Source organism: Falco peregrinus, chromosome 4 (genome assembly GCF_023634155.1).
Source record: "Falco peregrinus isolate bFalPer1 chromosome 4, bFalPer1.pri, whole genome shotgun sequence".
In the NCBI taxonomy this organism is placed as follows: Eukaryota; Metazoa; Chordata; class Aves; order Falconiformes; family Falconidae; genus Falco; species Falco peregrinus.
Window position 1 is genome coordinate 68630048 of NC_073724.1, and position 16007 is coordinate 68646054.

A 16007-nucleotide genomic window follows, 5' to 3' on the forward strand; every position below is an offset into this window, starting at 1 on the left:
GAAAGAGATGTATGATTGGAGATGTGTGTGTACCACTGGGAAAAAACCAAACCAACCAGCCAGCTCTGGGAAGGGCTCTTAATTCACTGCCAGCTACAAACTTGTCAGTAAAAGAATGAAATTTACCTGACTTAGACAACTTCTTTCCACCTGCAGCTTAGATAAGAGTTATACCTCACCAGCACCGGCCATCTGAGAGTTAGTTATTTACCCAAACTAGTCATATAGGTTATGTCTGTAGTGCTGAATGAAACAGAGCTCTGGACAAGCCCCCAGCCCTGAATGTGAGTAGCACTGAATAGCCATGACTAATAGCACTGTCGGCTCTCCAGAAAACTTAGGTACTTGTTTGACAAGGACTGCTTCTACAAACATGATACTTGGGTGTGAGATATTTAATAAAGATGGATGGAGTTCTGCTTCAGATTTTAATTGATTCTGGTGCTCACTGAACAACTTAAATGTCATTAATTGCATCCACATCTTATACAGTGGATTTAGCTGGGAGAAAACAAGTTGTAACAATCCAAGGCACTTCCAGGAACACAGTAAATAATTAAGTAGTGTGAGTAAGTAGGTATCCAGTGTTTGAGCTCATTCCCTGACAATCTTTTATTTCACAGTACAGTATCTATAGTCAGTGGAGCTAACGGACATCTCCAGAGGATGAGATGAATTATCCCAGGAAAGACTTACCTCTGCTGTTGATGATAGTTGAAATGTAAGCAATACGCTTAGACTAGACAATCAGCTTTTAAACAGTTTAAATTAGGTATGATTAATCCCATCCTGTAAGCTACTGAACTGCTCTCAGGGCACCTGAGTTCCTTGTACAGTCAATGAGGAAGGCTAGTTTTTTTTGAAGATACCATAAGGAAATCCAATTAGCTTAACTTTTCTCATTAAACTGACAGAGGCAGAATCACCCTCTTGAGACTTTTACGTGAAACAAACCCTTACTGTTGACTATCCAGGAAACCTAAGCACTTGTTTTAGAAAGATTGCTTCAACAAACTCGGGGCATTTATGTGTAAGATGTCTAATAAAGTTGAACAGATTTCTGTTTCAGATTTCATTAGTTCTGGTGTTCAGTGAAGAACCTTAACATCGTTAGAACTATTAAAGTTTAATATGTAGTATTAAAATTAATGTTTATGCTGTCATTTTTTACCATCTGTTACCACAATGGCAGAAGATCAAAAAATGACAAAAGGCATGCAGGAAGAAACAAAACATTCTAAAACTTCCAATTTTTCACCCATATCATTAACATAATTTGTATTATTAACATTAATGACTTGTCTAAATTGAGGAATCTAGGAACATTTCCCAACTAGTGGATCCAGGTGTATAATCCAGCTGCTTCCCAATTGGATGACAGCAGTTATAGGCCTTTGGATAAGTAGAGAAGAAACTGTGCTATATTCAATAAGGCCCCTTGCTTGGCACACCTTCATAATTTATTCTGTGGAGATTTCAACAAAAGTTTAAGAATGTCAGGCTGTGTGTGTGTATGTATATACACACAGCTACAGCTACATATCACGTATATAGATATATGTAAAAATACTTATTTTGGTACATTCATAAAACATTATAGGAGTTTTGAAACCATCTTAACTAGAAGGTCATTTAAGCTAGAAGTAACATGTAAACAAATAATACAGTAGGAATCACACAACCTCCCTGGAAGTAAGATGAGGTCTACTTGATGAATTTGCTCTGAACTGCAGGATAAGTCAGGGTAAGAATAATAGCAGATGAGAGAAAAAAAAAAAAAAAAAAAAGAAAAGAAAGAGAGGATACATTTGTACCAAAGGGAAACAAAATTGCTCAAGGCTGTAGCACTGTGGAGGCTTGGGAGAAATGGCAATATTTTCCTGTCCCTGGGGAAGCTTGAAACTGATTCCAAAAAGGCAATACTCTAGGATGGGCTGTAGCTGAATTGTTTCCTCAGTTTTTATGGCTAACACACACATTAGGAAATCCTTATGGCCAACCATGAGAAGACTTCAAGAAGTTATTTTAAGGTATAGTTTAAATTTGCCTTTTTTAAAAAAAAAAATAATTAATGGCTTTTTTAACTTTGTTTCAAATTCTTTCATTCAGCAGTTTATCCTTCTCCTTTGCTAGGACTAACTTGTTTCCTCCTTTAGGCTTGTCTGCAACTTCAAGCAGAATTGCAGAAAAACAAGTCACAAGCACTCCTATTAAAGTGATGCTCTTTCTTTTGGTTATCCTCCGGCTACCAATCATCTAGGGCAAACCCTGAGGCTACATCTATCTGAATAAACAAAAAGGACAAGGCAATGCCAATGGCAAACACACTCATAAAGCTAAAACCATTTCTCATTCCCACACAGGGTGGCCTCTTGCTTACTGCCTAGCAAAGAACAGTCTCTGCCCAGTGGTATTCCCTAGACAGCACCTAGATATTGTCTGATAGAGCCTTAGTTAACAAGGACCAAAAGCATAGGAGCTTATATGCTAGCAAAACACGTTGTACAGGAGTTTGCGTGCCAGTAGCACTTGAGCAAGTGCTATATGGCCTCACTCTGTTAATTAGTACAGACATAGCGGCAAGGTCCAGGCATGATTCAGGGGACAGCATTTTTTTAACACTTCTGGTTCCTTAATCTCCATAAGTTATTACAGCTTTTGTATCTATTGTGTAATAGAAATCCATACTAGTAGCTAAGTAGAGCTAAAAGAAAAATATCAATACCATTCACTTTTCCACAGAATATTTTAGGGTTCCTTCCAAGCCTGCTTTTCCCCTCCATCTCCTTCTTCCAAAGGCATACTAGGAAAAAATAAAGTGAAACAGTGATCTTTAATATAGAGAGTCACTATTTCTAATATAAAACCAAAATCAACCTCCAAAAAAGAACAGCAGTGGAGTTATGTAGAAAGTCTCACTGAAAACATACTAAAAAGACCAGATTTATTAGACCAGATTTATTAATTAGTGGTACTGAGAGAAAACCCCGCACATATTAAATTACATTACATTATAGATAGCTGTATTCTTAAGATACTCAGAATAATCACTTTGATTTATGATGTACAACATATTAATTGTCTTAGCGATGGTATGTCACAAAATACCTAAAATATTTTAAAGTATTCACAAGTGGCTGCATTCATCAAATTCTATACTTTAGGAAAAAAGTAATGAAATACACAGAACAGACGTGTTTGGAAGCAGGTCTGTGTTTTCAACACTGTATGTTCAGTAGTGCAATATTTGGCTGGAAACCAAAATCAAAAGTTTTAGCTCATCACAGGTTTCTAAAGAATTTTGTTCAGATGAGCCTCTACTGTCAATGCTGTTTGAAGGCTGAGATTCTAACTTACAAATCAGGATTTAATCTTACTCAGCGTTTATATAAGGTTTCAATAATATCTGGGATCTCTCTTTTACACATTGGAAAGGAACAGCTAACAAATTATTCAACCAGAATTCAGTTTTGGTTGGCAGAGTTTTGTCTGTAATGTCATATACATGATACTTTCTCTAATGAGTTCAAGCATCCTTAACAGATACATATGATATTAGGCTGTTAATTCCTCAGACAAAACTATTTACTAGTGCCACTAAATTTCAAGCAGTCTGAAGTGGAGTAAAACTGATCCATGGAGTTTTTGGTTTCTGGACAACCATTTGTTTAAGACAGAAATTTTAGGGTAAGTGAAGTAAGCAAAGCCAGCCAAAATGAAATGACTTTTCCAAACAGACATAGCAACAGTCACTGCACATACTTTGTCAGTTCTATAATTTTACTTTCTAAAAATAGGAAAACTAGTAAGTTAAAGTTTTTTTTAAAGTTTCTATTGGCAATATTTTGATAAAGATGTCACTTGAAGATGACAGAGCTACTGAAAATTTTAGAGCTGCAAGGGTGGGAAATTAAAGGTTTGGCCCTGAGAAGATATATGTATTTATCTATGAAAATATTAATAATGTATTAATCATTGTTTCAAATTGACATCTGATGGATCACTCCACATCTGCTATGACTATCTCTATAGTAGATCTCAGTCTATAATCACCTGATATTGCAGTTTTTTCCACTAGGGGAAATATTAACAGAATGGATGTATTGTAAACCAAAAACTTAAACAGCTTCTCATGCTTATTAGTGGAAGGCTGAACATGATTAGTGAGGATAAAGTTATGAGGTAAAATTCTGTAAACAGATACGTCTATCAGTTATACTGATCAGCTATACCTTAAATTACACACTGTGAGTGCTGTATTGTTTTTATATGTATGTTTTTGAGGTAGTAACATCTTCCAAGCACAGAGGAGCCCCAGGCAAATGCAGCTTTGGAACATGCTCTTGTTACACTACGTCCTTCCCAAACTCAGTATTTAGTACAACACACATTCAAATGCTAGTTCATATAGCACAGTTCCACTTACATACACAGATCTTGCTGTTCAGCTATTTCTGTATGAATTGTGGGTTTCGTGCATGCATTCATTCTCTTGAAGTGATGAAGTTTTCCATTTGATGCATACAGACATCCATAGAAATGACTTTATAGTATCTGTAAATATTTCAGAACAACTGTTGAAAATCACAGAGGAAAAAAAACAAGCCGCCAAATAAAAAAAGAAAGTCTAACATTCAGTAATCCAAAGTACTGTAGATAAAATTAATGCTGGTGTATTTTCACAGTAATTTAGGCTCCGATAGACTTAACTCAAATGATGGTGAAACTGTTACACATTAAAATACATAATCCAATAAATCTAGCTTTCTAGAAAAAACAGGCAAAATCCACTCTACTGATTATATTAAAATGCAAGGCAAAGCTCGAAAGTACAGCTGGATGACAAAGGGCAGGATGTGCTCCAGTCGTTTCTTTTGCAATCAGTGGACAGAAACAGGTGATTCTTTGGTGTAATTTATCACGCATTAATAAAGAAACCTAAGATGGCCAGATTAATTGTACCCCAAAAGTTCTTCTCTCCTTTGGTTACGAGGACAGCCTAGGATGACTAGCTCAGATGCAATCATTTACACAATTGATGCCTAAAGTCTTCTGAGAGGACAATCACTATGGAATGAAGCTTTTTCAGTTGTATATACTTGAAAGTTTTAAATGTAAAAAATTTGAAACCTTTATGAAGGTTTCAAATGAAACCTGAATTTATTAATTCAGAGATTGATTTAACATGCAAAGTAAGCAATTAATGAAAGAATAGTTTGTTTTCCAGTTTTAATTAAAAAAATATTTTTTTATTTTTATTTTGAAAAAGCTCGTACTATTTTCCAGCTGTTTTCAAAGCAATGCACATAATGTATGGAGTATAATGACGCTCTCTATGCAGCTGGGATGAAGTGGGGATATTAGCTTTGTTTTATTTACACAGTTAACACTGAAATGTTAAATATAGCTGAAATAATTTTTTCAAATATGTCTTTTTCTAAAATTCCTTTTTAATTACCACTTGGTCCACATAATTAATAAGGACTGTTTAGTTAATTTGCATTAGCACAACTTTGGTGTCTTAATACATAATATAGTCTGTAAAATTATTTATACCATTTAAAAATTATTTATATTCTGTTTATATTCGGAAGAGATCCAACATTACACTTCTCATTAAACCTAATTTCTTCCATCTTTATATGTATATATTGTATTTCAGTAAACCCATGAGGTGGTATTTGTTACATTAATTTCTTAAACTTTAAACATAAGGCCTTTGGCACATTCTGAAATATGAAGAATAGCCCTTTGATTATCAGGAAGCTGCTCCAAGTTTAATGTATGACTGGATGTTGCAATTATTAAGTAACCACTGGAAATTTTCTAAAATAAAAGCACTCTGTCTACAGACTTGCCTCAAAACCACACTTTCATGTAAAAAATGTAGAATCCAACATTATCAATAGCAAAAATTGCCATTTGGTGTAACTCGGAAAGTGATCTCTGCCCAAATGTCATTAAAAGCACCCATTTAAGGCTACTTACAGGTCAACTGTGTTTAATTCCAGAAGCACTCAACTCTATTCTCCATTATAAAAGTTATGTGTTAACTTGATCATTCGTGTGTTGGTATTTCCTTACCATTTTGAAAAGCTGAAAAAAAACCCCAACTATGTAAACCATTAAACCTTATTTAAATTTGGTTTTGGATGCCTGTGGAAATTTTTTAACAGGTACATCTGCAGTATCAAATAGCATACCTCCCCAGTCCACTACTGAGCTCTTATCTCTTTATCATTCACACAATGTAAATGTTGGCTCATTTATAGGCTTTCTTCTAGAAAAAAAAAACCCAAAACACCAAAACCACCCATTTTCTTCTGAAACAAAGCCAGATACAGGTTTGGAGATAGTTCACTCTACTGGCAGTTCTAATATTTTTTAGGTGTAAGACTATATGGCTGTTAGCAGAAAACTTTGTAGTCTACTTGTGCATGCATGGGAATATGTATCCACACCAGAAGTTTGAGAAAACAAATCTGTACAAAGCACAAGTGGTACTGGTTATTCATTTTATCAAAACACTAGCAAAATGAGAACATTCAGTTGTTTTACATGGAAAACATAAAAAATGTCCTTTATCCTGTAAAAAGCTTGATAACTTCTACCTGTGCTCCCTTTTTCTTGTTTAGCTTAAGGTGCTGTGTGCCATTCTCTGTGACGTTAGAAACAGCTGGCGAAATCCCTGTGGAGGACAGTACACACCTTCTCTGGTGTTTGCATCTCATTACCTTGTGTTGCTGTGCCAGGCTTGTTGCTGGCACGTGTGCTTAGCACAAGATGGAAGTGAGACATCATGATAAAGTTTTTACCAAGGCCTCTATAAAGGTTTGAGGGAGATGACCCCACCATCTGCAAAAGAAGAACCACTCCTTGGCTCCCTGCAGAGGCTGTGTGCCTGGGACCACAACCCTTCCACCCTTTATCATTCTCTGATGCTACTCTGTGCTTTCAGATATTCCCATATATCTCCATTTATGTTGGCAGCATGAAAGGTTTTGTCTTTCCTCAAAAATGCTTAACACCACTAATAGTGCTTGAATAAAATCTGCATGCATTTTTTTTTTGTGCTTCAGTACAGGCTGTAGAACAGTAGTAAGTCACTAAGGCAAAGAAAAACATCATTCAGTCATGCTATTTTTTTTCTCTTGCCACTTTGCTTTTAGAGAGGATTGAGAATTGGCATCATATCCATGGGTAAGGAATTCCCTTAGGCCATTCTTCACCCCTTAAAAATGTGTTAGTACATGTTTCTTGCTTAGTTATCTTACATATTGAGAAAACGAGCTTTTGTAGGTAGTATCTGCTTCCTAAGGAAAACTTGATATTCATGATCTTCTGTGGGTGACATTAACAGACTAAGCCATGGCATTCCTGATGGAAGCAAACTGAGGGCTCAGAACACAGAGATGATGTAGAATGAAACAGTAAACATTATTTAGCATGAGATTCAATATGAGTTAATTTTTACTTCCAGTCATTACAACTGACACAGAGACATGAATCCTAAAAAAACTATCAGAAGGTATTTTGATGTTGAAGAAACAAATACTGTAAGCTGTGTTAAGTCACTTAATGTAAATGAGCTTTTTGAAGAACAAGAAAAAAGATATTCTGAGCTGTAGATTTAATTTATAAGTTTTTGGGTTTTTTTTATTAACACATTTAAATGTATGGTTAGTCCATGACTGTTGAATCATAAAGAGATAACTTCAGATTAAATCTTTGTATCAAATCTGTTACTTTAATAATGAACTCTCACACCTTTGGATCCTACAAAAGAGCACTAAATGGCTAAAACGCAGCAAACCTGGGATGCTCTTTTCATGTATTGACTATTACTTATCAATCAGTACTGATTTGATAAAAACACCCTACTTTCTTGACTGTCAGTTAAGCACCATTTGCAAAAAACGTAATACGTTTTCAGCTGCTTACCCTTTCCTTCTTTGCTAAATATTGCAGTTGCATATTTTTTACTATAGGTGCCAACAGTAATGCTTCAAATTTTTCCTTTTGACTGAAGCTACAGTTTTTGAGAAAACTGACTCAATTTTACTTCATAAGATGTAAAGCATGAAAAACCATACCTTTCAGGACTAAACTGGAATTTGCTAGATTAACTTTTTGTTGTTCAAGACTCACATCTGCTTCTGGAGGAGGCCATTTGAATATAGTCAAGTGTATTACCACAAATTGAATTAATTTTGTGGTTTATATGGCACCTGGATAAATTAGGCTCTGTAGTTGAGATAATAGTTACAGTTCTCATCAGTAGTGCTGGTCCTTGATGATACTGAGGTAAAATTTCTGTGTTGTCTGGATTCAGATTTACCATTTGATTACTCCTAGTAAATATTCAGAGATGTACATCTTGCAACTAAGAGGCATAATATAACACCTATTTCACAGAATTAATATCTTGTAACAGCATGTGTTGTCTAAGGCAAAGTATGGTCTCTTTAATACTAAGATTTAAAGTGCTTTAAAAATGCTACCCATACCTATTGAGCCAAGAGATTCAAAATAGGTCAACTAATTTATTTCATAAGTAGTTGCAGGACAGGGATGCTTATAAGCTAATAACTCCTGTGTTAAGGTTTATCCCAAAGGAATTTTATTCCAGCATAAAAACAAATGAATGCTTAATCTCATTCACCCAGCTATAAATGCATTTATAGATGCTGGGACATACAGCAGTAATGTGCAACAGTAATAAACCGTGTGTTGTACTGTATACTTTGTACAACAAAAATACAAAAACTTATTTGTAAATTGCAGTACATTTTTGTGCTTTTCTGTGTACTCTTAATTTGTGTAGAAAGCCAGAACTGTCAAACTTGACAAGCATACCAATCATGGAGTTGCTAAATATTGGTTGGAAGAGGTTTCTGGAGAAAATTGAGTCCAATCCCTTACTTGAAACAGGACCGTTACCCCACTCCCAGGTCAGCTATGATGTCTGAAACCATCCAAGGACAGACTCCTTGATGTCGCTGGCAACTTCTTCTAGTCTTGAACAGCCCTCCTGACTTTTTCCTCTAACGTCCAAACTGAACCTCTCAAGACAAAATGTGCTGTTTCTGTCCACTCTTTACACCATCTGGCACTATTGTGATCTTTGTAATGGCCCTTCAAATAGTTAGAAGCAATTACTAGGTTCCTCCTTAGCCTCTTCTTTCCAAGACCACAAAAGCCCAGTCCCTCAATCCCTTTATTTATTTTTTTTTGGTAGGGTATGTTTTAGGCCTCAGCCATCTCAGTCACCCATCACTGGCCCAGTTTCTCTTATAAGCAGGGCGCTCCAACATTGGCTGTGGTATGGCAGCTCCTGCCTGCCAGTGCTGAGTACCGGGGAACAGCAACTTCCCTCAACCTATTGGCTGTCCTTCTCGTAATGGCGCCTAGTATGTGGCTGGCCCATGGAAACACGCCCTGGGCTCACACTGGCCATGGCACCTGGTGTGACGGCCGACACTTTGCTGCAGGCCAGGCGCAGGCCAGCTGCTCGGGGCACAGTGGGGCTGAGGGGCGAAGCCATCTTGGGTGCCCACCTCTGCCCTCCCCTGGGTGAGCCCCAGGGGGCTTCTGTCAGCCCCACCACACCTGGGAGCTTTCTGGCCTGTGACCTGACACAGCGCTAACTTACTCCAGCAGCATTACCAGACGGGAAATATTTAAGCGATTCCTGTCTGAATGTAAGAGTTCTTTGTTCCTGGAGCAGAAAGCAGCGCGGTGGTAGGCCTGCGCCACCAGCGAGCTGTTTCGGGGCGCACGGGGTGCCCCGGGCGTGGCAGATGTTCGCTCTTGGCTGCCCAAGGCTGTAACCTGCCGAGAGTGACCGGGAAACGGCGCCCACTGCCGACCCCGCCGCCCTTTTCCGCTCGCCACAGCCCGCCTCCTGCCGGGACACGAGCTCCCTGGCCTAGACGGGGAGCCGCCGGTACAGACAACGGGCGGGAGGCGCGGGCCAGACCGCAGCCAGCCCCCTCCCGCCGCCCGGCCCGGCCCGGCCCGGCCCGCCGCCGCCTGCTGCCCCCCAGCGGCCGTGGGGCCGCAGCGGAAGCGCGGCCGGGCGGGGCGGCGGGCCCCGGAGGGCTGGCGGAGAGGCCGGGGCGGTCGGCCCCTTCGGCTCGTCCCGTCCCTCGGGCGGTGCGGAGGGCACCGGGCCGGGCGTCTGTGCTGCTCACGGGGCGCGGTCTCTCCCCGCCTGCGGTGAGGGGAGGGCTGCCGGGGCACCGGGCTTTCCTCAGGAGAAACGGCGCAGATGAGATCAGGGGAACTAAATGCAGTCGAAGGAGTTGAGCCAGAAGGGAATCCTGCGTGCAAACTATGATCGCCAGTAATCGCAGACTCAAACCGCTGTCAACAAAATGAAAATCTACAGCGGTTTTATACCTAAATCGGTCGACTCTTCGAGTAAGCACCGGTCTGTTCCTTCTACGTATTTGCTTCAGGGAGAGGGTCCCGCACGGCCGAGAGAGGGGGGTCACTTACCGAGCACTGCCTCTTTAAAATGCCATATGTAAAGTCTGCTTGCTAGGTCACTTCTTTTTTTTTTTTTTTTTTTTTTTTTTTTTTATGGATACCAGATGTAGGGGAAAAGCAGTTTACGTTCCAACAAGTCTACAGAGTGGATGTACATTTCTAGCTGTATAGCAAAACATTTGCTAATTACAATACTTACTCCTTCCTTCTCTTTAAAGCATTGATACCTTGCTGAGTGTGTGTTTTGTGTTAAGTGTAACTGAACATTAAGGCATCAGTGCTGTTTTCAAAGAAACAGTTCAGTAAATGTTGGAAATTCAACTAAATTCACTAAATAACCTTAATCGAGGTAGGGAAGAGTAAGTTTTGGTTTTGTTTTCCCTATTTGAAAGCTGGAGAAAGTGACACCCGAGTTGTGAACAGATGGCATAAATCAAACACGAGTCCCACCTAACGTTGGTGTTACCATATAGTAATTTACTCAAATTAACATTAATTTTGGACACCAATATTACTGTTAAGGGAGTTTGTTGGAGTAATTTTGTCCACTTGATATTTTGCTTCACTTTGTACAATTTTTTATTTTTTAAGTGGCTGGATAAAACCACCAATATTTAACTCATTTATAATTCTTACTTAGATGGAAGTTTTTTGTTTTATTTAACAAGCTCAGACTTTAAATAAAGCTTCTGGTAACTGTCTGATAAGTATTATCCAATGGATTATTTCTGTTCTTCCTATTATGCACTAGGCAGACTTGTCTGTCTTTACCTTTCGTCTAATTGCTTTTTTGGTCTTATTTAGTCTATCTTGCCTTTTCAGTAGGGTATCAATCAGCTGTTCTCCTATTTTTTCCCTGCCAACCCACCCAATGCCCACATGCATGGGAAAAGGGAAAGTTGCCTCACGTATTCTTGTTTGCCCAGCAGGCAAGTAGGAGGTGTTTTATGATACCTTATTCCTCTGTAATAGGGAAACCACAGATTCGCTCTACTACCTACACTTATTTAAATCTCTTTTTAATTCAGAAATCTATGTATACAGTTCAGGGAAAAGGTAGTTTTCGAGAAAGTAAGCAAAACTTGTAATTTTGGTCAGGGTCTAGCTTGTGTATACTTAAGGATTTAGGGTTATGTTTCCCTCTTTTTTCATAAACCCTTGAGAATGACTGCAGTGAAGGCTCATCATGATTTGTTTTATTCCCATGCAAGCTGTGATGTGGTGTGAAAGAGCTTATAGACCTTTCTCAAGCTTCAGGATGGAGGAGGAAACACAGTTTTCACTGTCCACAGGGGTGCAGCTTCTTTAACACCCCTTTGCAGTGCAAAGCAGTACTCCATCACCAGCTGGGAACCCAGGGAAGCCAAAACTCGCCCTCTACTTCAGCTCCTGCAGCCCTGTAATCACAACTGCAACCTGCCTTACGCTCCCCGATACCCCTGGCTCACATTTCTCATGCCAGCTACCATCGCTGCCAGCTATCATGTTTTTACTACCAGTCACAAGCTACTTGCTCTTTTCAGTTATTGTGAGCAGACCCCAGGGCTTCCGCTTTCCCAGAGACTGGAGAACGAGGCTGCTTCTCACTGGCTTTCTCTCTCAAGCTTATGGTACTGTCTCCCATGGGGCAGCCCAGCAGCCTTTCCATACATGCTTTTAAGGTACCTTCCAGGAAAAGTTACTGGTTGAAATCCCTTCTGAAGGAGGCTGGCCAGCATTGCAGGTCCCCTGTTCCCCATGTGGATGCTCTAACCATGTGTAACCATCTCCCCCCCCCCCCCCCAATGTTTCTGCTTTTCCTACACCACACCCTGGGAGGAAGATTTTGCCTAAGAGGAGTGTTGTGAAGCCTGGAGTCAGGACTTTTTTCAGTTGCACTTCTGCTCCTAGCATCTTCTGGCCTGCTTTGGGAAACTCGCTGTGCAGCATAGTAGCACTCCATCCTTCTGCAGACACTGATGCTTACAGTAAGCGGAGAGAGACTGTCTCCTAATTTAAACACTGAATTACTCTTTGAAGGATCTCAGAGATGCCTTAAGAGGAGGCTGTAGAGTTTTCTTCATGGATAGACTAGTAAAGAATTTGAATTAATGTTTTTAACTCTGATGAATGTTTCACATAACAGCAGTAGGAAAAAAACATTCAGGAAAAATGGCTTGTGAGAGGAGAAAGATGTCTTAGTCATCCCAGCTTCTGATGTTAACGAACAACACATAGTTGGTTATAGTGGGTGGTAAATTTCAACCAAAGCCTCTTCAAGAACCAGTTGTGTTGTTTTTTTGCTACAGATTATATTCAGAATACAGGCTTCTAATTCATGTGCTAAGATTCGGGTTGCTGGGTTTAGATGGCTGCCCTTCTTGTCTGCAAAGTGAAAATTAAGAGTCTAGGCTAGGCGGTTTGAACATGATGCAGAGGGCAGCTGCCTGTTAGAGAACAACCTGTTTAGACCCTCTCATGGCTCAGTATTCCTAACTTTGTTGGCTTTACCAGTATCATCTATAGGTACCAGTTACTACACACCTAACAAAGTATCAGCTATACAGAACAGCCTCATCATATGTATTGCACTTGAGTTTCACATGCATGGAATTTGAATTTCTGAATATTTTAATAAGTATTAAGATAGACAATCATTCCTTCTCACAGTATGCCTGCTAATGTGGATCCAGACTAATGTGAAATGATAAGAGGGATGGTGATTTCAATGGGTTTGTCTTCTTCAGGGGAAGTCATATTATGCCTGAAAGCATTTGAAGTAGGAGACCAAGCTGTAATTATACTTAAAAGGAGTTGTATTTTTCCCCTTGGGATGAATAATCTGGAAGAGAATCAAAGTCATAGATTTGAAGGAATGGGAAAAAAAAAGACTTTGAGTCCTCAGCTGCAACCAAACAGGAGGTGGTATGCTTTTTACTCTAGACTCCAAATGTTACTGCTTTTCCAAATTCCTGATCACTGAGGAAATACATAGTAATTCTTTTTCCCTAGAAAGTACTACTATTTTTCTTCTGAAATAATTTTCAACCAGTCATTAACCTGGAATATTTTATTCCACAGCATTCCACAGCAAATGACTTCTACTTAATTTGAGAACAGTAAACAAAAAGCTCTAGGTATAATGATATTCAAAGATATTAAAACAAAAAAAACCCCCACAACCCGTCCAAAGTCAAACCTAACCAAACAACCCCCCCCCAAGAAAGTATAACAAATAAATCATTTCCTACAATGGTTAAACTTTTAATGTGGAAAATGTTCTTGTTTGTATAATGTACATGTACATTTGTGCATAGACATGTGCTTGAAGATGTCTGCCATAACTGACAACTGAGAGATGTATTTTCAATGATGCTGTGAAAAAAGAAAAATTTCTCAGTTGTTGGCAATTTTAGTTGTCTATATTATAAACTGAAGAATGTGAATTTGTCTAGGTTATATTACAAAAGAACAGTCTAGAATGAATTGTAACGATTTTCCTTGAAAAAACGTGTAGCAAGGAAGATTGCATATGTATATTTGTTTGCTTTATACCAAACTTATTTATCTTGTAGAAGAATTGCCAGTAAAATACAGTGGAAATGAGAGCAATCTCCTATGGATATTACCAACCTAACCACATTTTTATGGTTCTATGGTAGGATTAGAAAAAAATCCTCATGAGAAGAAAGCTTTAACTTGCTCTAGTAATAAACTGAAAACTTTAAAGAAAGATGTTTTAAGTATTATGAGGAGAGACATTTTATCGTCAGCATATTTTTTCATCAATCACTCCAAATTCAATTTGCCAAATCCAAGAGAGTTTCCTGGAACTTCAAGAATCTGAACATGATGTAGGTAGAACAGATACATTCTTACCTCTTTTCTTAAGAAGAAGCAGTCATTTTGATAATGATCTTCCGCCAGTAAAGTAATTCAAAACCAACATTCAGAATTTTAACACAGTTTTAAGCCGAGTCACAACTTTGTTCTTTATTGAAAGCAAAAAGTGAAATGGAAGAAGAAATATACAGCTGCAGCAACAATAACAGGAAACCAGAAGAAAAAAGGGGGTGGATTCTACCTCTTGATCTGAATATGCTCAAGATAAAAGTAAATTTGACACACTTTGATAAGTAGTTACGTAACATGTCCTGCCATTTGGAGACCCCCCCCACCTCCCCCCCTGCCCTGCCCCAGTATAACTTGGCTTCTTTAGCTCTCTGGCAATTTTGGAAGTAGCTTCTTAACTATTTAGACCTGGGCTGATTTGGGATCCTGAGTACCAGAACTTTTGACTCAGAATTAAAGAAACAGCAGTTGAGGAGCCCTACAGAATGACCTTTTTGGAGCAATCCCAGTTTTCCTATGGCCCCAGGACAGCAGAACCATATTGACTCTCCAGGAACCACAAGCATTAGTATTTCACTTTGGAAACAGTTCTCCTGCTTCTTCACTCCCAGGTTTTCAGTAAACTTAAAATTTGAAAAAATTTGGTTAGTCATTCATTTTTGGAATGAAATAAAATATTAGAAAAGTAGATTATTTTCCAAACCAGTAAATACTTTCTGTTTAAGATTGGGACCTTTATAATGTCCCTGAAGGTTTCCAGTTCTATTTGAAAGTGTAACTGCTACTGCAGCTGTCTTACAGGACGTCAGTTAGGTCCAAACTGTAGCACTCCTTCAGTTTAAAGGTTGATTTTGAGTTTCTTATTTCTCTCAGGCAAAAAAATAATTGTGAAGAATATACAGGAAGCATAGAACAAGAAAGAGCTATATCCTCCACTCTGTTATGGGTGCTTTTAAACATTTTTTGATTGCATGCTTTTTCTGAGCTGTGCATGCTATGCAGTATGTAGGATTGCATAAAATATTAATTTCAAAACTTCAGAATTTTGGCATAAAGAAGCATATATTCTGGGATCTACCCCAAACAAACAAAAAAAGAAAACCCACATGACAGAGCACTTCTTCATTTCCTCCCATATATTTGTATAAATTGCTCAGACTGTGTCTCTCCACACCTGCAATATGCAACACGAGGGGTTCATTCTGGTATGTCCCCACTTCAGCCTTGACCAAAAAGGAATAAAGACAGAAGCTACTGAAGTCTGGTCACCAACACTTGCCCAACAAAGGGTATCTGGGCACTGGATAACATCTGGGATAGCTTCTGTACTAAGGTTAAGTTTCTACAAAATCTACAGGCAGCTGTTCTGTGGTTTTGGCTACCTTAATGCTAAAAGGAGTATTAATTACTTGCTTTACCATATTATTTACTGAGTTTCCTTGAAAGGAGGGCCAGATGCTCAGATACTGTAGTTATGGACAAAGAAGGCCTGATTAGATTAAACTGTTACAAGGGGCAAATTAGATTTTCCTTAAGGACTCAAGAGCTTTCATGAAGTGTTAAAACTTCATTGTAAGTAAGGTTGTGACTGATATTTCTCCTTTAATCTGGTTTTGGTTTTGTTTTTTTCTTTCATCCCTGCCATGGTCATGGTTTTTTATATGTGACTGTTAAAACCAGGTATT

At 38.7% G+C, this 16007-nt stretch overlaps 1 long non-coding RNA gene across 1 annotated transcript in view; it reads right to left on the reverse strand.

Moving 5' to 3' along the window:
* LOC114010949 (uncharacterized) overlaps positions 1 to 14459 on the reverse strand; it is a 32654-nt gene extending 18195 nt beyond the window's left edge. Inside the window, exons 1-3 of the long non-coding RNA XR_003552657.2 lie at positions 14350 to 14459; positions 4427 to 4554; positions 2726 to 2803 (exon numbers count right to left, since the gene is read on the reverse strand). This is a non-coding gene — a long non-coding RNA (uncharacterized LOC114010949). The remainder of the gene's footprint in view (positions 1 to 2725; positions 2804 to 4426; positions 4555 to 14349) is intronic.
* Between the last annotated feature and the right edge of the window lie 1548 nt (positions 14460 to 16007).